Here is a 21935-nt window from a genome sequence, read left to right as displayed (position 1 = left end):
CATCATCAAGTAAAGACTCGTGACACAGTGCGGGAAATCCCACACAGGCCCCTTCACGGCGATGTGCTATTTTCAGTGGCAGTGCTTCAACTGGAGCCATGTGAGATATGCGAGTCAGTGATTTAAAACCGAGCTTCACCTGTGTCGCCGGCTATATTGAAAAGCTCGGCGAGCTTCATACCAGACTAATGCTATGTTTGGCTTTCATATTCATGAATCTGTTCTTTGACAAATAGCCTTCGGAGCAAAGGCCCAGCAACGGTGATATCTACAGATCACTCTGCTGCGCCGTGTGCAGTGCCGAATCTCCTATACACATATATAGAAAAATTCATTCAGAATAATAATCTGCCTGCTTTTTTTGGTTACTCATCGAGATAATGAAGAAGCATTGATTTCATTCGTCACGCTACAGTCCAATCAATTTGAGACAAGAGAGAAAAACATTATTCCCGAGTTAAGCCAGTAACCTGCATATACGGGGTACTCTCGCCACAAGGACAACTTCCACATTTTCTGTGTTGATGTAAGCATGGTAATTGATTTCCCCTTGAGTGTGGACCTTGTAGTTGTTAGAGGATTTATAGCTGTGCGTTTGTGTTTGTATGGAAGCTCTTCAGTGTTTTCAGCCCATGAAATGCAATTACTTTCATCCACAGGGGATGTTAATGCAGCCCTCTAACACTGGCATGCAGACACTAAATTAACAGCCATCCCGACACCCTCTTTCTTCTGTTTCCAAGGACGAAGCCTCCAAAAAAAGGAAGGAGGACCTGCAGTAGGCTGCCTCAGTCATTTCCTCCAGCACTGAGGCGGCTGGAATAGATTGTCTCATGGCTCTTTACCATTTCAACTGCGCCTTTGCGTGTGGTTTTTCAGCGGTGACGTCAGACTCCATCATGACTGTTGTGTGTTTCAGTGACCACGGCAGCTACTGTGTATGATGACAGTTCAGTGATCTGAATAGGGTGACTAACCGAAAGATTAAAAATAGAATCCCATAATTAATTTATCGCTATTAATCTTTCATGGATTTACTGTTACAAGCAGAAGCACAGCGTGTCTATAGAAATGTAGCTAAATAATTAAAATCTGGAGGAAAAAAAAAATGAAAAAGAAAATGAATAAAATCATTTTGTCCTACAGAAGATTTCTTCCAGGGGAAGGTGGGAAAAACAAAACGTCACCAGTGGAGATCGTTCCCCTCGATGGCCAGTCTGTGTACTGTATTTTACTGCTGCATGTACTGTAAACAGTGAAGTATTAAAGCTTATGGCACCAGGAACACCTGATAACTTTCGCTGTTTGACAGCAGTGTCTGTGAGGCTGTGATTATACCAACAGTCTGTTTGATTTGGTCTAATCTGGATTCACACTACCACATTTGCAGGGATTGTAAACAGAAGATAAAAGAAATGAGTTTGTTTATTGAGCAAATCTTTTTTTTTTTTTTTTTAAAAAGGCATCGGGCCAGATTAATAATAATAATTATAACCTGAAAAGGTCATTTTTTTGGGAGAAAATACATAATTGTTGAGCACACTCATTTATTATTTCAGTATCTGTCAAACTAGAAGTGGCAGGGATAGTGTGAAGGGTAAGAAAAGTAGAGGAAGAAATTACAAAGACAGATAAGAGGAAGGATGAATAAAACTGGAAGAAAGAAAGAAAGAAAGAAGGAGGCAGGAAAAATGTACAGAACGTCAACAGCATAAACGGAATAAAATGACAGCAAAAACAAAAGCCAAAGGTAATAAATATGCTACCTGTGCTACGATAGCCGCATGGCGTTCAGTGGGTTTTAGATGAACTAGCTAAATATTAACCAGTGTACAGTAAGACTATACAGGTTTGTCGTGGCTTCACTGTGTTGTGGTCAGCCTCCTTTCATCTGTTGGCCGTCCCGTATGTCGGCCTGTGTGTGTGTGTTGTTGAGTGTCCTGCTGTCTTTACATTTTCCATCTTTGCTTATTTAATTATACTTGGCAGTTTTCTTGTTTTAAAAAAAAAAAAAAAAAAAAAAAAAGTTATGTTTTCGTCAACTGTTACTCAACAAAACTTAGAAAAAGTGTGTAAACTTGAGGCCTAACAAACATGCTGAATGCTTCTCCTCCCATATAACGTTATTGCAGAGCCTAATTATTGTTTACATGCATGTTTGCTAGGCAGAAGTCTTCCTCATCCCTACGGAGAAGACTTCTGGCACATTGCTGTTTCCTGGAGCGTTACCACCACCACCGCTTTTGTGACTGAGTAGCATGAAGCCGTCAACGTGAACGGGGAATTAATCTTGCACTTTTTTACTTTTCAATTTTGTTGTGGATTTAGATTTAATTGAATAGAAATGTCATTTTTTGCATAAACATCTACACCCGATAACCCACAGACAAAGAGAAAACTTGTTCCTAGAATGTTTGGCAAATTTATTAAAAATCAAAAACTAAAAGCTTTTTACCGTTTGCTGTGGCACGCCACCTTCTGGTCAGGTGCATCCTGTTTGATTTAATTTTCTTAGAAAGGCACACACCCGTGTATATAAGATCCCACAATTCACACTGCATGTCAGGACAAAAACCGAGACATACTCCAAGGAGCCCTCCGTAATAAAGTTGCGGCGAGCCATAGCAGGGAAACTGTAATAAAACCACTGGGCGTTCCCAGGAGCTCAGTGGCCGAGGTTTGGAGCAACCGGGACCTATTCCTGGAGTTGGCCTTCTAACAAAGCTTCGGAAGTCCTCTGCAGAGAGGGGGGAACCTGCCAGGAAGAGGCCGGTCTCAGCAGCACTCCTTACATCAGGCCTCTATGGCAGAGTGGCGAGACGGAAGCCGCTCTTGAGTTAAAGGCATACGACAGCCTGCTCGGAGTTTTTGCCAGACAGCGAAAAAAAAAAAAGATGCTCTGGTCTGAGGAGACAAAAACTGAAACCCTTTTGGGCAGAACTCAACAGGCACCGCTCATAACCCCGCTCCAGAGTACACATGACCTGATCTGCCAGGAAGAATGGGATAAACTGCCCAAATCCATGTATGCAAAGCTTGTAGAGACTCACCCAAGAAGACTCGAAGCTGTGATCACTGCCAAAGGTGCTTCCACAAAGTGCTGAATTAAGAGTCTGGATACTTTGGGAAATGTAAGCTTTCAGTTTTTTTGATTCGTAGTCATTTCTTAGACCATGTTTAAACTTTGTCATTATGGCCTATTGAGTGTAAATTGATGGGTAAAAATGTCAATTTTACCCATTTAAAATTAAATCTACAGCACAATAAAGAATGCAACAGGTGGAGGGGCCTTAATACTTTCTGAGGCCACTGCATGTACCATTTTGAGGTTACTTGCGCCATACTTGAGTACTTCCACTATCTACCACTTCATACTTCCTCCCCAGTACTTCAAAGAGGGACATATTGTACTTTTTACATTAATTAACAGCTTGGGTTACAGTTACTTTACAAAATAAGATTTTACATACAATAAACAAACGAAACAATATGGAAATCTGAATTTTAATATAATTTGATGATACTGAGGATTGGACTGGGACAATAATGGTTGCTGTGATTATCATATTCATCATGTTGCTTTGGTCATTAAGTTATTGTTTTTTCTATACTTTTGGTTAGGAGTACTGTTTTTGTTTGTTTATTTTGCTTTTGTGGAAACAAAGAATAATAAAGCAAAAAAACATGTCAAATACCAAAATCCAATACAACAAATCCTGTATCTTAAAAAAAAAAAGATTATACAATAATCTATAGCTCCACCAACTATACCAGCAAAACAATATGTGTTATACACATTAAATAATGTATATATATATAGTACATCTCCAGAACAAATAGTTGTACTTTGATACTTCAAGCGCATTTACCTGTCAATACTTCTGAACTTTAAAAGATCTGAATTCTTCTTCCACCACTGCCGCTCATGAACATTGCTACGTAGCGTGACTAGCGATCAACGTGTCCACAGGGGCACCACAGGGGGAGGAAGAAGCGCCACATTTTGGATGAACCCACCGTTACAGTAGATGTGAAGGGCAGGGAAAGATCACGGCCATGCTTGTAAAACCCAACATTAATTGTTGGTCTTAGACGGGAGGTAAGCTCTCCCGGTCTCCGAAGGAAAAGTCATTACGCCACGCACATTTATTATCCACCACCCAACTACTTCAAGCCTCACTCCTAAAGGGCACACCACCTCCTGCGCCGGCTCTGAATGTTGGCAGCGTCGGATGTAAATCACGAGCCGCGAAATCCAGTAAGTCCTCACTCTCAAGGATATTGGACTGATGCTTTGGAATAATTTTTCCTTCGAATAAGCATAGACATCACACTTCAGCTTGAGTCTTTTGGTTGCTTCCTCTGGTGATGCAGAGACACAGTGCAAACTGTACACGCTGAGCTATATTTAGACTTCGGTTCTCCTTCTTACACAACCAACAATTGTGCAGTGTCATTGCACAGTTGAGGATGAGATGTTTTAAAGCGTCTTCGTCTCCCGAGGCTATTTATTCCAGCTTGACAAATCCACCTCTTTGACATTGAGTTCAGTCCCGGTATATCGTTATTCCGCTGGAGAGCCACCATTGTTTCGATTCCATTTCAAAGCCGATGCTAAAATGCTGTGATGAATGGTGTGAAAGGTGCGACCTTTTAAAAAAAAAAAAAGTACGAAGAAAAACAAAAACTGAGTCACAAATCCCTTCCTCACAACAAACGATGATAATCTCCTGGACAGCACTGAGCAACAACGGTTAAACCAAATAGAAAATCTTTTTGTGATTTTACAAATCACACACTGTTTAGTTCTGCATTCAGTCAAAAAAAACAACAACTTTGAACGCAGTATTTCATGCTTCCTGCCCATAGAGTTCAATAGCTCTTTTATTGTGTTAGTCCTTTTTACATTTGTAATAAAGACGATGACTGAAAATTTTGGGGGAAAAAACGACGACTTACGCTTAAAACAACTCCTGCTAATAGACCGTACCCTTTCCGCGCATCCCTTTTGTGTTCGGCGGTGTATTTTTGTTTTATCAGAAGATAATGTTGTGCCGAAAACAACAAACTAATTCCAAAGCAAATCTAAAGCTTTCAAAGACCAAAGGCTTCATTCTTCACTTGCCAACTTACATCAGCGCTTAATCACACAGGGAGAAATCCACAGTCAAAGCAGCAGAGTTGCCAATCTCTCCACCAGCGGTGGCCTCAGACAATAATGTCTTGAAGCCACAGGCTGGATGTTTGTGAATTTTTTCCCCATCAATAGAGGAACCAACCCCCTCTTTGAAACTCTCTCTGTAATTTGAACAAGCACAGCACACCATGAGACTGTCTGCTATTGATTTAAAAAAAAAAAAAAAAAAAAAAAAGGTACTCAGCTAAGGCAGTCCAAGCATGACATAATAAAAATCTCTGGAAAAAAAGAAAAACCCAATAAAGACTAAGATGGACATGATGAAGCAGGGAATAAAAGAGGAAAATTCAAAAGAGCTTCTGGATGTTACTGATGTTTAGGCTAAAGTTTGAATTTGACTAATTTTGCATGAATTTACACTTTACTGGTCTAACAATTCTTAAAACATTTGTTAAAATCGAAGCAAGTTTCTCTACAGTTAGATTTTATGGAGAAAATACCGACTTTGTTTCTCTCGACACCCCTCTTGTAGAGAGGCAGCTGCCTTTCCATCCAGCTATGACGACGGTATGGGATGTTGTTTCACGGTCGGCTGCCAAGTTTGGCTGCTATCAGTGACACGCACATACTGTACACCACGGTGTGTTCCAGTGGAGGGAAAAATAAACAGCGAGAGCTGTGAGGACGAGGGCAAATCCAATCTGAATGAGCAGCTTGGATTCAGTGCGGACGCACGTTGATATACGTTGGACTTTACTTCTAAAACAATAATGTCAATACCATAAGACAGTGAATGAAAAAATAAAAACTATCTCACGGCTTGAATTAAGTAATTCGAGGACCCCCCCTCATGATACCTGCCAGACTCCATGGTCCAGAGCTGTCCCGGTTTGTTTTTGTGTCCATGTAAAGCAACAGAGAGCTACGGCAGTGCAGAGTCATGAAGCCCCCTCATCAAATGAAAATTCATCGCGTGGCTCGGTGATATCCTGGGACATAAATCATTGGCGCAGGGCAGACAGTTGTAGCGAGTCATTTCCTGTCGACAACAGCATCCCCCCCCCCTCCAGTCCATGCGTTTATATCAACCTTCCTTCCACCGGCCTGTCAGCGAGTCGAGCTAAAAATACATGGCAACTCTCAAAAGGGATTTTCCAAATTAGTGTCGTTAGTTGTATTAACGACTCCAGCCAGTGACTATCACCGTAAGGCAAATGAAAATGTAAATATCAAATGTCATTATTTACTGTTGTTAAATTAAGAAGTTATCCTTTAAGGGAGTGTTTCAAGGAGGGAGCTGTTGCTTGTTTCTTATTGGTGAGTTGAGTCCAGATTAATTGGAAAAGTCTGTACTGCACCACTGTTGACAGTTGAAAAGCAGACCTGGTGGACTACCCTTTTTCCAAATGAATTTTTAAAAATCCCTGAAATGATTAGAAAACCAAAAGCAGTCTCAATTAGTGCTGAATGGACTAAAACTACAAGACATGAGAGGATGGTGACTCTTTAGATATGTTGAGCCTACACAGATGTGGTGGCAAACATAGTTTACTCGAGTCCAGAGGTCGGGGTATTGACTTTACACTTATATATGACAGCTGTCAAAGACTTAAATAATAAATATTAAACTATCGAGGAAGCCTTTGGCAATTAAATCCATTAACCCCCCTTGCTCTATTCTTTGGGCCTTTCAAAACCGTAACAAATCCCTACTGGAAAATAAACTCAACTTTAAAGTGTGACAGCGTTATGGTTAAGGCTTGGCTGGGTTTAGGCGTAGAAACGACTTGGTCAGGTTTAGGGAATCGTTGTGGTTTGGGTTAAAATGATTACGTCATTAAGGCTAACTGACTGTTTCACGTGGCTTCAGTAATATACACCTGTTTAAAAGGTTACAGTATGGAACGCCATGACTGTGGATGTTGAATATATGAATATATGAATATATATATATATATATATATATATATATATATATATATATATATATATATATATATATATATATATATATATATTTTTTTTTTTTTTTTTTTTTAAATTAAAAAACAGTATACACTTATGTATACAATTTACTCCAGCTTACACTGTGGCGACGTACGGGGATGTGGTGGAGGTTGAGGCTGCGAACTGTCCCTGCGAGTCTGAGACAAATGGCTCCACTCCATCACCGCCCCAAGCGTCACAGCTGCTCAAATGTCAGTCTTTATGGCACTCCATGGCAGAAAATGACAGAATGCAAATGTCGTCTCCATAAAAAAAAAAAAAAAAAAAAATAGCCTAAATTACATGGGATTAATTATGTAGGGAATCTTAATGACCCACATCTTAAGCAAATATTGCCTGAACCCAGACTAATTGAAATATTTCACCGAAGAGCTGGATGAAGTCGGATCTCATGTTTGAGATATCAGTATTCTAATTATAACCCCGTAATTGGCTGAAAAACAGAACATTGTGTTCCACTCTGTTCAACGGTGGTCCAACTGTTAATAACCTACTCACCGTCCCATTACACACATACATACATACACACACACACACACACACACACACACACACACACACACACACACACACACACACACACACACACACACAATCTAATCACACTTTACCTTCTCTACCTAACCAACACATCTGCCCTGACAAGCAAGTGATGGTTTAATTCAAGAGAGAGGATAATTGATTTTAAGGGAGCGAGTAAGGCATGTCAATGAACTAATCTGGGCGTTCTACAGTCCATTAAGAAATTGTCCACCCATGCTAACAGAAGCCCTCCCCCAAGACTTCTAGGACCAGCAGCAGTTTTATTAGATGTTAAGGGTTCAACTTAGCAAATATTATGGACAAGAGCCATTAAATCATTTTTTTATGTCGGTAGCATGTTTGAATATAGTTATGAAAACTCCTGATTTCTTGTATCCCCCCCCCCCCAACACTGACGATGTTTACGGGGAAATTACTGTGACGGTGCAGTAGCTAATAAATCTATATTAACCGCTGATTCCGTGTAGGTGTCGAATTCATTTCTGCAGTGGATTTGCCAGGAACCGCTTCCACATCTGCTTCGCTAGATTATAGGGCTTTATTTCTTCCTTTGGATACCTTCCAAAATGTGGGAAGTGAGAATTAGAGAAGGCAGACAGAATGACAGCGTGGTTGATGTTATCTCAGGCAGGGAATAAATACACAGAAGCGCAGAGGATAGGACCTTGATAGCTCTGTTCAGACAGACTCTTCCGCAGACTGCTTCCTGCCTACATTTTTATTGATTCTCTCTGAGCAAAGAGGTCACACCCTTACTGCCTTGTTACTTTACATCAGGGCTGTAGCTACCATTTAGCACAGAGATCTTGTTGTCTCAGTTTTTTGCTGGATATGTGAGGACCTGAAGTACAGTTTCGTTTTTCACCTTTGTTCTTGTGGGTGGTTTTTTTTGTTTTGATTTTTTTTTGTTTTTTAAAAGGCAGATACTATAATTTTTAACCTACCGCAATTAAATGTCAGCATTTTCAGGACAATAAAAATGAAGAAATACACCGACTACAGCATTCGACTTTTTTTTTTTTTTAAGCAAATGAAAACAGAAGCTACAATAGAGCAGCCGAATGCAGTAAACATCGACAAGACAAACAATAAAAACTAAATTTTCAGCAATACCTCAGCATTTTGCCCTATAATGGTGGCTGTAGCCCCATATTTAATGGACAGATATGAGACTGGTATCGACCTTCTCTTCTAACTCTCAGCACAAGAGGCATAAATATCAAACTATTCCTTTAAAAATTATGTAGGTTGCTTGGAGTTGGACTTCCGTAGTTTTGAATTCTTGCCCGTGGCCGTAGCTGTTCAGCATTTCAGGAAAGTAAAGGACAGGCTGGCCATTAGGAAATCCTTTATCGACACAATTTCAGTTAAAGTGATGGGGGTCAAAATCCACGGTCCTTGTTCTGCGTAAAAATATATTTCAAAGTTAATGTGGAGGCTTCAGCTGAGTTATACAGATCAGGTGGATGTCTTCTTTGAGTACAAAAATCCCAAGAACGAGGAAGAAGAGAAGGAAAAAAGAAAAAGTTTCATTGCACATATTGAGTATTGCTTTAAGACAGACTTGAAAAAGAAAAGTGAACCTATCGTTTAAGACCAATGCAGTCTAATTAATAGGAACTATCAATGAATAAGAGTAGGGAGATACAAGTTGTATTCAAGTGTTGTATAACAAAGCAAATTCTATGAAAGCCCACATTCCCAATTTCCCTCTGAGAGGTAGTAGATATATACAGTATTTTGGCAGAGATGATCTGAGAGTTCATGATGGGGCATAAAAAAAAAATAAATAAAAAAAAAAATCTATGAACTGGTCCAAGGCCAGAGCTTTTTCAGAACTTTTGAGTTTTGTTCATGAGAAAAAAGAACTTTAAAATCAATTGTTAAAAATACTGGAAGCCACTGAAGCTTGGCCAAAACTGATCTGACAAGTTCCCTGTTTTTCTGTTTTAGTTAGCAATCTAGCAGCAGTGTTTTGAATCAACTGAAGTCTGTCGAGAGTTTTTCAGAAGGGCCTGCGAATGAATTATGCATCGTAATAGTCTAGTCTGCTTGAAATGAAGGCATGGATTTGCTTTTCTGCATCATCATGGGTTAGGAAGGATTAACCTTTGGCAGTGTTTCTCAAATGAAATTATACTGTTTTTCTAACACTGCTTATGTGGGTCAAAATCTAAAGTGACCTCTAACCGCTTCAGTTTGTGTTTCACCTGGCAGACAGATTGCCTGATTCCTGGGAGAGTGTATCGAGCTCGGTTTTGGGGCCAAGTCAAAGAATGTCCCTCTTGTTTACGTTTAGTTTTAAATGTCTTTGCAATAACCATGCTATGTGTAGTCTCAAACATCCATCATCTGTCAGCCGACAATTCCCACTATGTTAGCAGTTTGCTCTTTCTTAGCAGAAATAAATTAGCTGGCTTAGATGTCTCAGTTAGTCAAGAAAATTTGTTGCAGATGTTTAAGAGCTTTTCGATTTCAAGGCCAGAGCTTTGTCAGGGATGTTGGAGCTGACCATGGATGATTTGAGGTTTCATTACTTAGCAGGACTAAAATTCAACAGCCTTGCTGGGCTGAGGCTGATGGGAATGTCTGGGAAAGTATTGGACAAATAAAACGTTTACCACATGATGGTGCTAAGAGGAAAGTGAGAGGATCAACAGCAAGATTGCAAGTCATCCTGTTCAGCCAGCCGCTAAACCAGTCAGCTGTTAGAGCCTACGTCCTCTGGGAAATATGAACGTCTGGACAAAATTTCATGGCAGTCCATCTTGAAAGGTGCTGAGACATTTTATCACCGACCAAAGTGGTTGACTGACCAACCAACAGGCTGACATTGCCATCCATAGAGCCAAGCCACCAGCATGGACTTAAACGGGGAGACCGAATCTTGAATTGCATGTGTTTCCAGGCAGTGTTCAGTGACATTTGTGGCCAGACACTCGCGGCTCAGGTTTTCTGGGTCTCCGTGTTCCTCGCGGGCTCTAACTGAGGTCAGGCCTAGTCTCAGTGTCTTTTTCAAGAGTATATTTTGATTCTTTTTCCCGGTTATTGGTCATTTTACCCTTGGATGCACAGAATTAGAAAGGACATATTGTTTCTTTGTGGTCACTGAGCGCAGAGATACTCAGTCACTTTGAAGTCCTCATAGCAAATATTGTTTTCTGGCACCCGGAAGGAGCGATTCGGGAGTCCAGCAGAAATGGAGCAGAATGTGCCGCAGCAGCCCCCGCTATTCCCAGACCTGCACTTCAGCCCAGAGATGATGACCAGGGCCAACGGTGAGCTTGTGGATGTCACCCAGAGAGGTCATACCAGTCCCAGTGTATCTATCATAGCTGCCAGGCAGGTCAGTCTGTCAGATCCCCATGGTGAGCCTCCTTTTCTGGATCAGAGGGGACGGTCCACTGCCTCTCTGACCCCTGGAAACCTCGAGGGGAAACGGCAGGATCCGACACTGTTTCAGTGATCTGAACTCACAGAATGTGATGAGTCAAACTGAATGAAACGCCACAAAGTCGAGAGCGGTGTAACTGGAGACCGAAAACTGTGCGGAAATCACCGGGTTTCTAATTTACAGCTTTGGACAGTTTGCGTACAAAATACTTTTTTTTTCCTGTATAAGGAAATGTCCAAAAGAATGGAAGCTTAAGTTTTACATAAAACATTTTACCTAACTTCCTGTCAAAAAACAAACAAACAAACAAACAAAAACTCATATAAATGGATATAAATACCAGTCAAATCTTTTATATATTTATATATAGATAGAGATAGATAGATATAGAGATACATATCTCTCTCTATATATATATATTTCTATCTATATATCAAGGTTTCACAAACCCAGGTCTCACTATGGTCTAAGTAATGATCATGATTAACCATTTCACAGGTACGTCTCCTAAATAATGGATGTCAGCCCCCAGGGGGCAGGAAAAGTAGTCTGTTTACCACCCACAGCAGAACCTGACAGTAGCAACTCAGTTATTGTGTCCACGTGTGTTTCAACAGTGCCTCAGTGCACCGGTGTTGTAGCTTCAGACCTAGTTTTCCCACCACCTGCCAGCAACAGACTGTGACGTACTACGAGAGCAGCCCTGGAGTTCAGCAGGCATGCAAATGCCGCGTGGTTTCTGGCAGGGTTGTAATGATGCTCAAGTCGCAATTATGGGTTGTAAATACGAGGTATAAATATAAGGTGAGAGCATATACTTATGAAGGGACTGTCGGCAGAATTACCTCTTATTATTCAGATCACTGATTAGAAGTGCTATGACATGGGAATACTGAGATGATGCCGATTAAAGAGGCCCTTTTTTTCTGATGTGAATCACTGCGACACACACAGATATATTTGATTTGATTTTAACCTCGGGTTGACATTTACATAAAAGATTTATGTCAATTCAAAATGAAACATTTCACGTATCATACAAATACATGACTGTTAGACCGATTATACTTAAAAAATTTAAAATCACATCAAAAATAGATCAATGAATGTGTCAAATTCATGGCTTAGATGCCCTCATGTCAAGAAATATAAAAAGTACCTTTTATGAACTGTTGCTTATCAAGTTACTGTATAAATGAGAATAGCTTTATAAGTTTGTTCAGGATAATGCTATACTACCAAAACATTATCATTACAACTTTTTATACAGCAAAGAGCAAAGTGGGGGGAGGTGGTCAGAGGGGTCAAACCTCTGCATATCTACAAACAAGCAAAAAAATAATTTAAAAAAAAAACAACATCACACATTAAAATTGGTGTTTTGAAAACCAATAAATGTGAAAATGAGAAACTCCAAATTTGTTTCAACTGGCTTCAGCTGGCTCTGTCCATGGTGCTGGATGTGTGTGTGTGTGTGTGTGTGTGTGTGTGTGTGTGTGTGTGTGTGTGTGTGTGTGTGTGTGTTGAGAGCATAAAATCACACACTCAACAGGGAACAGAAAACAGGGTACATTACACTTTTCCCCAATAACAAGCATAATCTCATCATACATTGCATGATAATATGTGCATGAGGTTCGGGAGCGGTCGGTAAAAATTTATTTATTTAGTTTTTGGGGTTTTGTTTTTTTTTTTTTTTTAAATATCAGCGCTGGCTGTTGGAGGGAATTAGGAAAATGAACAGCATTCTTCCATGATAAAGTTTGCGTTCTGTCGATCCATAATCTTATCACCCAACTTCCTCCTTTTCTCCCATCATAAACAGTGCGGCTTCCGGAGGCCACCCGAACATGAACGTATCTCATTTTGGGGCACTTGCTGAAACGACTTTTTGCTGTTGCTGGAGGACAAGTCCATGAACTTTATGTGGATCAGTTGGTGTGAAGAGTCTCAGTTTGAAGTTCCTAATCAAGAGATTCCAAACTCACCTTGCTTCCCTTCAGTAGACTGGACATGATACTAATGCAGTAAATGCAATAAGGCAGAAGAAGAAGAAGACAGCTTTCATCTCTTTTTTTTTTTTTTTTTTATTACAATCACAGAAGCTGCCCGAAGAACAGGAGAAACTGGACCACCCAAATATATAGTCACTGTATCTAGGTGGATAGCTTCTCAGGTTCAAGCTGGGTCATTTCGGTTTTGTTGGCACCCTAGATTGTTGTAATTCCACCGGCCATACAACACTACTGACAGAATGTCCTCAACATCAGTCTGCCTCTGCTCCCTACCTTTCTGAGCCCGCGATGGCAGCAGAGGGATGTAGGGCTGTTGCCTCCAAGGCAAAAATAGTTGTGTTCCATAAACCTTGTCTGTGCTCACCTCAGCACATCACTGGCACAAATGGACCATTAAGCTAATGGAGCCGAGCAGATAAAGCACATGTTCAGCTACCGTCTTTACAAAACTCACAGGGAGCCAATTACAGCAAATCTCCCTTCACTGTGCAGAACTGTGCCTCGTTCCAAGCAGCTTTGCAAAGGCAGACCAAAAAGCCCAAGCCGTAATTAACTTGGGCAAAAGGTAAACAGTCTACATTGCTAAAATTGTCGAATCACCAGCTAGTTGTTGGGTAAGATTTGTGCATGTGGAACAGATCGTACCTTTAGGGGGAGTTTGAGAAAACATTCCAGACGTTTAGGTAACGATACAGAAACATTTGAAAACCCTCAGACTCACTTTGACTCTTCATTTAGACTTTGACTGCACCTAAAAGCCAAGACAAACTAGACTTTTTACATTTTTGTTGTATTTACTCTGAGTTTAGAAGCCAGCCAGGGCACATAAACAAGAGTCACGGAGGCTCAGAGGAAGGTTTCTTATTGAAGAGAGCTCCTGTTATCGGAGGTCAACAGCTCAGTTCCAATATGTGCTTTAAGCCCTGAGCACTGAACCCTCACAGATGTAAAATAACAAATCAGTGTATAAGATTTGATGGAATTCACGGGGTCCTACTTAGAATACGGTCAGTCCACAGCAGCGTACGTATACTGTATGTCCCCCTAGGTTTGCAGTCATCATGTCAGACAAAGGCCTTAGATGAAGTTTTGTTAAATTATATTACAGGTCACGCTGTCGCACCCATCAGCTCTTTACAAAGACTTTTTGATTGATTCACTGATTGAATTATCTAAGTGTGCCTTCACACGATGCCCCACCGGTATGGACTTAAAGAAAAAAAAGAAATAAATTAAAAAAAAAAATAGTACAAACATGTTCTCAGACACGTAGCAATGCTGGCAATTGACAGAGCGACTCCGACTTCAAATCAGTGACTTCATCCCAGCATCGGAGTGTCAATACAAGCAGCCAATGAGTGCGTGCTGAAGTGGCGGTGCCAGTCTTGTTCTTTCCATCGAATTAATGATAATCAATTTCCCCTGACTCAACAAAGGAATCTCTTCAAATGAGAACAGCCTGTGAAATTCCATGTGCAGAATAACAACACATGAGATGTCAGGTCACATGTTTGTCATTCATGTATGACCTTTTTTTTTTTTTTTTTTGTGAAAGCATGCACTGTTTTGAAATCAGATTTTAGCCACGCTACACTGCTTTGGCCCGGACTGAAATAGCTCGACATCTCTTGGGTGGACTGCCGTGACGTTTGGTTCAGATATTCATGGTTCCCAGATGTTGCAGGTCAAAAATTTTATCTGAGACAGCTGCACTTTGCGTTTTGTGGCAAATTAACAAATGTGAGCATGCTAAGATGCTAAAACTAAGATGTGGTAACCATTGGCTGCTTAACATCAGGATGTTAACACTGTCAGCCCGAAAGCAAGATGCCTGAAAACGTTTAGTGACTAAAGCATTGTGTTGCATTAATGCAGAAAGAGCTGTGCGATGTCTTTTGATTTGGATGGACAAACATTTGTATATTAACATTTTCCATGTCAGCAACCTAGCAAAGCATCACTGTGCTAAGGAAAGGCACCAGAGGGCCAAAAGTCTGGCTACAAACTATTACACCCTGCATACAGGATGCGTTTCAGCTGGGTTTTATTTTAATCAATAGTGGCATCTACACAGGCCGCACGATATCCTGCCCTTCACGCACCTTAGCAAAACCAGAACCAACCTTTTCAGGCTTCAAATCTATTTTTATCCATTTAGTAAATGTACCTACAGTGATTGGCTATTGTGCTCTGCGAGCTTCCAAAATGTGGGTGACAAACCAGCGGCACCATGGCTGAATGCAGGGAATGACAATGACCATATAAAAAGCCCAACACAACTGGCACATGAACCCAACTTGGTCCCTGGCAGGATATCTCAATACCCTAATTTTACCTAACAGTAAATATTGTAGTGTCTCGAATACCAATGATATCACTTCGATGCTGTGTTACTTGACTTCCCCAACTCACCAATTGCCCTCTGCTACTCCGGGGAACGTCCTCCGATAGTCTCCTGCAAGCCCGGCTCCGCTGGTCCCCTCTGCGGCCGCTTCTACTACTGCTGCCGAAAGATTCTTTTGCTGCATTTATGGGCATTGCTGGTCAGTGCTTAAAAGTTTTTGTTTTTTTTCCCCCGCAAAGTTTCTCCCACCCACCCTTTTCTTAAAGTTTTCTCTCCGTGTTGTGAACTGCAACATCTTCCTGATTCTTCCCCACGTCTTCACTTTATTTATATACAGGATATTCTAGCATACAATGAAAGTAACACTTAAAGCCGAAACTAAAAGGCCTAACTACAATCAGCACTGCATTATTTAACCTTTTTTTTTTTATTAATATAATATGCGCTGAAATTTTAGCTTTACAATATACGCTGCACCTGTAGGTAAGATCAATAGAATTGCTTGTAATCACTCAAGTAGACACGGACGCCGATTAGTATTTAGGCCCAGCAGCCGCCTGCCAGTCAGCCTGTGGTACCCGCCTCAGTTCAGCGGGTCCGGTGGCGCTCGACTGTGCCCGGTCGAACGGATCGTTCTGGACTTTGACAGAAGGCCCAAAATATCAGTCCGCCTCCAGCTGAATGAATCATGTGCACACGCTGAACATCTCTGTCTTCCGGAAAGTATGTTTATATAAAACTACATTTGCCACAGCTTTGTACATTTGTGGAGATCATGTCCATGAATGTAGCTGGAAAAGTCACATTTTGCCTTCCACGAAATACTATATCCACTTGTAGTGACCACAGCAATATTAAACTTTGTTATGGCCGCACTTACGCACTCACAGCCCTGGGGTAAGGTTAGGGAAAGATCAGGCTCTTGATTTAATACGTAACATTTTTTGCCGTGACATAACGCGTTTAACGTTCAACCAAAACCGTGGCGCTTCACTAACCTTAACGAACGCTCTTTTGTTGCCTAAACCTATCACCAGGCAGGGATTGGGAAGACAATTTAGTACTTTAGAAATTGACTTTTTTAGGAGACAGGGTTGAACTAGAGGAGGACTGAAGTCACGTTTTTTTCACGTCAGATTTAAATAACACTTCTTTCTAATTTCTTAATGGACTGCCATAATCTCTTCCTTTCATACAAGATATTTAATTTTTCTTTTATCTCTCGCTGCAACTTGTTGGATAGTCTGACTGCATAAGACTGCCTTTGGCCACGTTGCTCCCCTTCCGCTTCCGTCCTGCCACCATTCTCAAAATCCCCTTCGCTACAGGAAACAACAACAACAACAACAACAACAACAACAACAACAACCGGTTGAGCTAGCAACCTACACACTGAAAATGGCAATTTTGGACAATAACACAGTCGACTCACAGCTTTTACTGCTTTTTGTGATGTTTTTCTTTGCGGGGAATTAGCCAATTCTAATGACCATGATCGCCTGCCCACATGCACATGTTCCACCAAAACAAGCCCCCCCCCCCCGACCTTATTTTCCTCCGGTGGAGTGGTTTTTTTTCTCCCCTGTAGCAGAATGATAACGACTGCAGCCAGACCACCAACCAGCACTGACACCGCGCTGTGGAGATAGGTCTGCCTACTCGAGACTAATTGTTGGATAATGAATGGTAGCAATGGTGGCTTCCTCTGTTGCCTCTTCAGTGAGGTTTGCTGTGAAGTTTAATAAGTACATTTGTGACCTGAAGGAGACAACCTTAGGACACTTAACATTTTCAGCTCTATTTACATCCTGTAAAGCTCATTAAATACTATTTTGTTATTTAGACTTATTTATATATTGTAATAGGCTTTTTTTCCCCAGCGCTGTTTTCTCAAACAGTCTTTCAATTGGTAAACATTAATGATAACCAAAGGCCGAGAGGGATATTTCAGTTCCTTGCATCAAACAAGACTCCCGCTTCAATTTTGTGTTCTTCGCAATAACTCAAATGTGTGATGTTGCTGTCTTGCAATTTCCAAATTCTGCATCAGTTTTAAAAACCTCCGAGACTGCTGCAAAATTTACAAGACGATGGGACCTCTGAGAGGAGGACTATCTACCTCTGTAGGGTCTGTTTTCTATCTGTCCTCCGTCCCTCAGGAAGCCATTACTGTGAACTAGCTCTGTTTATAGGGAGAGAGTGTGGATATGAACGTAGCTGCGCTTGCTGGGAAGGATCATGGTGAATGATTGGTATTGTTTGTGTGGTCTCCCGAGATAAAAAACAAATTTTTTACTCCTCTAAGGAGCACCTTGCTTTACATTGGCTCTCTGCAGAGCTGTCACATGGATACAACGCAATGTGAGGATAAGTCAGAATATGAAGTGTAAGTAAAGTAAAGTTAAAGGAAAAAAGAAAAAAAAAAAAAAAAACTCAGTCACCTCAGCCTCTGTGAATAACAACTAAAAGTGACATATTACGTTCCAGCCACGCAGCAGAAGACGACACGACACCGGGCAGCTCTGTGTGTGTCTGCTCACAGTCCGACTGCCGGCTCCCTTCAGGCGCTGGAGCTCTAAGAAGTCATCCTTCTCGGGGGTCCTTTGTCAAAGTAATGTGGCAATACTACCCACTTTGTTTGCTCATTGCATGAACACAGAGACAGTCATTACGGTTAAAAAGGCCCTCATTTCGAACATTAGCCGACAGAAAAAGAATTGCTTGCGCACGTTTAAACACACTTTCTAAAACCTTTAGATACTCTTGCCTAAATTAAATACCACCACATTATAATTTCACACGCACAAGCCACAAGATAACACACCATAATGGGTGTATTATGCCATCAAGTCGCAGACACATCTCCCTTTTGAAGAACATCCAGCGACACATGCTTTAAATGGAGCACTCACCATTTTGGTATTTGTAGTATTCTCTATGCGTACAAACAAGATTAGACTAAATTTAGACATACGGCTCTCTCGATTTCTCGATCCATGCCATTTTTTTCTTCATCTGAAAGGGAACTATACAACTTGTTTTATGTGAAACACGCATGTGTGTGCATCGCGGTCGCTTGCCGGCTTGCTCCCTCACAGTAAGGTCCTGGGTTCAAATCCCGAACTGGACAGCCGTGTGAACTTCCTCGAAACGCTCCACTTTCCTCCCACACACGAAGGCAACTTTTTGAAAGTCACCGCATATTAAAAATTCACAAAATCAAAATCGAATCAAAAAGTGTTTTTTTCCAAAACTGTTATACTGAAATGATGTTTGTTTTCCAAAATCTTTCCGTAAGCGTCTCGCCTACTGTGAGCAGCTCCTTCGTTCCTCGGCGCGTTGCATTGCGGGGCAATAGCATGTTCTTTAGTCTGCACAACCACCTTTTTTGGTTACACTTCCATTGGTCACTCCTCCCGTTGGTATGTAACTTGAATTTGTGACACAGCCTGTGTGAGTGTGAATGGTAGTCTGTCTGCGTGTCAGCTCCGTGATAAAACCAGCGACACGTCCAGGGTGTACACAGACCCTTGCCCGGTGTGGGCTGGGATAGACCCCAGCCCCTTGCAACCCCTGTTCGGGACAGTTTGCAGAGAAGCTGCCCGTTGTCCCACATTGGCCCAGCTGACCAGCCACTGCAGAAGATCACACTGCTTTTGATGTGATCAGACTTCCCTAACATAGAGAAATACACACAGAACAAACTACAAAACAAACAGTTGCACCAGCTCGGGGGCCATTTTCATTTTCAATAATACACGCATGTAAATATTTCCTTTAGATGGCAGATGGGTATTCATCACTGTTGTGTTGTAAGAAAAGATTATCCAGAACAGAAATGCAACATCACAGATCTTGGCACAGTTTGTTTATCATTACAACCCAGTCTGGCATTTTCGGGAAAAGGATCGTCAGTAAAACATGCTACGCTGCCAGTACTCTTTGAGCCACATTGCACCGTGCAACACTTCAGATCAATATGACTGCGGAGATGATGAAGGGAAGGTCAACATGAACAAATCTGGCTATTCTGAAATGTGGATACAATGTCCAAAACCTGACCTTCGAGAGGGATCTCTGCTAATGACGCTCACGAGGCCCCGCGATATCATCCTGTGCACTGTCTCGCTCTCCTCCTCCAGCTTAAGCTTATCACATCACCGGGAAACATTTTTTGACAATTGATAGATGATAGATGTGAAGGTCACTCATCATAGTTGTGACTAGCTAATGCTATCAGCCCCTGGCAGCAGGTTTTAATTATCCTCTTGTGGATAATACTGCACATCTTGCAGAGCAGGAGACGTTATTAAAAAAGTTGCAGAGCTCGTAGATTTGTGAGACTCGCTCGCTGCAGAAGAGCTCTCGGTTTCAGTCTCCTAGTGCTGCATATCTAAGAGCACAATGATACCAGTGTATCATCAGAGCTGAAACTCCAATAACCTCAAAAATCAGCCACGCTGCCGAGCTCCTATATCATATATAGCGCAGTGAACCTGGGCTTAGCACTGAAACTTAAATCACCTGAGGACAGAAGGTAACGGCATTTTAGCAAGAAACAGGAATCCTATAGTCCCTCGTAAACAGCAGGGCAAATTCTGCCGAAGCACTACTGTGACTGCTATGTTTGCTTTGACTCGTTCATTGGAGTGAGGCAGGTTTTGACTCTGACATATATTATTTGAACCCTTTCGGGCCGCAGCCCCTAATACAGTAATGTTTTATTCCATGTCTTATAAGTGGCTCGTAAAAAAAGAGGAAAAATCAGACCTCCCTCGTGTCTCATACACAAAACATGTGGAGGCCAGTCCTGGCTCACCAGGATTTTCAGGCGGGGGCATACAAATCAGTGATTCAAGTAGCAAAAGTTCAGGAGGAAAAGGAGAGACACAGACATAAGGGGAACGCTCACATAGTTTGCAGCTTACAGCACAGAGGGGGAAAATGAATGACGACCAGGATACGGCCTCACTTGTGTTACCCTCGAGTATGAGGATGAAAAATATATTTTTGCATTAAAAAAATTTGTACTTTATGCCACAAATGAGCACGACAATCACCATGACTCAGGCAGCCTATTAAACTGTAAATACTGTAGAGTCCAGCATTGCCCCCCTCTCTAGGGTTTCTTATGTTCTTATGTGTTACGTCCTTGTGTTTCATCGGCCTCATTTTGCAGTTGTAAGCGGCTGACGAACCTCTCCATTTGTCAAGACACTGCAACCTAAGGAGTAATCACGGGAAGGTTTATCTCCTCGTGGAACGTGGCTGAGCAGCTTGGGCGGTGGGGAAAAAAAAAAAAAATGACATAACTGAACTGAAGCTTCCACATAAACGAGCAGAAGATTTAGAGGATGAGAATGACATACAAGAGAATGTATGTCAGTAAAACTCGCCCCGGACCCTCTCTCAATTCCAGTATATTATCAGCTGTAGCGTAAACATAGTCATTCTTGTGCTGATTTGACAATTTCCTGACTCCGAACACACCTGCTTGAATGGCTGCAGCGCGGAAGCGGAGGTTGTTTTCATGCGTGCCGGGCGGCAAAGTGCGACTCTGCTGCTCGGTTTGGCACGAAATGAAACTTGTTTTTTTTCTGTCTGTTTAGACCACCTGTCCTCACCACCGCAAAAGCAAAGGGCCTAAAACTATGGTGGCCCTCGAGAGCTCGACATACTGGCCCTTAAGAAAAACGCATGTAAATAGACAAAGCGCAGGAAACACCCTGACAGCACATGCGTGGCATTAAAAAAAAAAAAAAAATGCTGCAAAGTGAAAAAAATACAACCTAATACAGAAACAAACAAATGTTGAAACAAGCTGAAAATCCAGAAAAGAACTAAATACAGAAAACCCAACCAAACGCATTGAGCTAGCATGTCATTATCATGTCAAGTCATTGCCAACAGGCATGAATCCAACTAACAAACCCGCCTTTGCTAAACAAAGGTAATGAGACACAAGTACAGGTACTTACAGTTGGCTGCTGGCACAGTTCCCCACTGAACACGAAGACGGCCTTCGCTCCTGGATAGTGCAACTAAACAGGATCAAGCCATACCAAACAGACACATGGCAGTTAAGGGTCCTTTGTAGATTCACCTGGATAGATGATATGTGCGTCCAAAAATGTGCCTGACTTGAAATCCTCTAAACTGAGAAGGAGCTGGCTTTTTTTTTAAATCTATGTATATATCTCTGTCTATGTTTAACCATGGTTCCTAGAAATTGTGTAAAAATGTCTTTATACTCCTACGGTATTTGTTTACACGGTACATTTTGTGAACAAATGTATTATCTTCAGTGGCAATGTTTGCACCAGGTTAGGGAGGGATTGCGGTCTTGGTTAATGCTCTGTCTCCGATGTGCAGTCATTCTGTCTGAATCGCTCTGATCCCTCCAATACTTAAGGCCGAGACCACAGTCGAATTCGCTGGAACTCAACCGTGTGCTTTAAGTGCCAAAACAAATCTACATAAAAACCCAATGAAACT

The 21935-nt window shown here is 41.5% G+C and overlaps 1 long non-coding RNA gene across 1 annotated transcript in view; it reads right to left on the bottom strand.

Annotated features, from left to right (window-relative positions):
* The window catches only part of LOC120801845, a 68902-nt gene extending 47377 nt beyond the window's left edge, over positions 1–21525 (bottom strand). The window contains exon 1 of the long non-coding RNA XR_005709143.1: positions 21419–21525. This is a non-coding gene — a long non-coding RNA (uncharacterized LOC120801845). The remainder of the gene's footprint in view (positions 1–21418) is intronic.
* Between the last annotated feature and the right edge of the window lie 410 nt (positions 21526–21935).

Source organism: Xiphias gladius, chromosome 16 (genome assembly GCF_016859285.1).
Source record: "Xiphias gladius isolate SHS-SW01 ecotype Sanya breed wild chromosome 16, ASM1685928v1, whole genome shotgun sequence".
In the NCBI taxonomy this organism is placed as follows: Eukaryota; Metazoa; Chordata; class Actinopteri; order Istiophoriformes; family Xiphiidae; genus Xiphias; species Xiphias gladius.
This window is presented reverse-complemented; position numbering and strand designations above follow the sequence as displayed.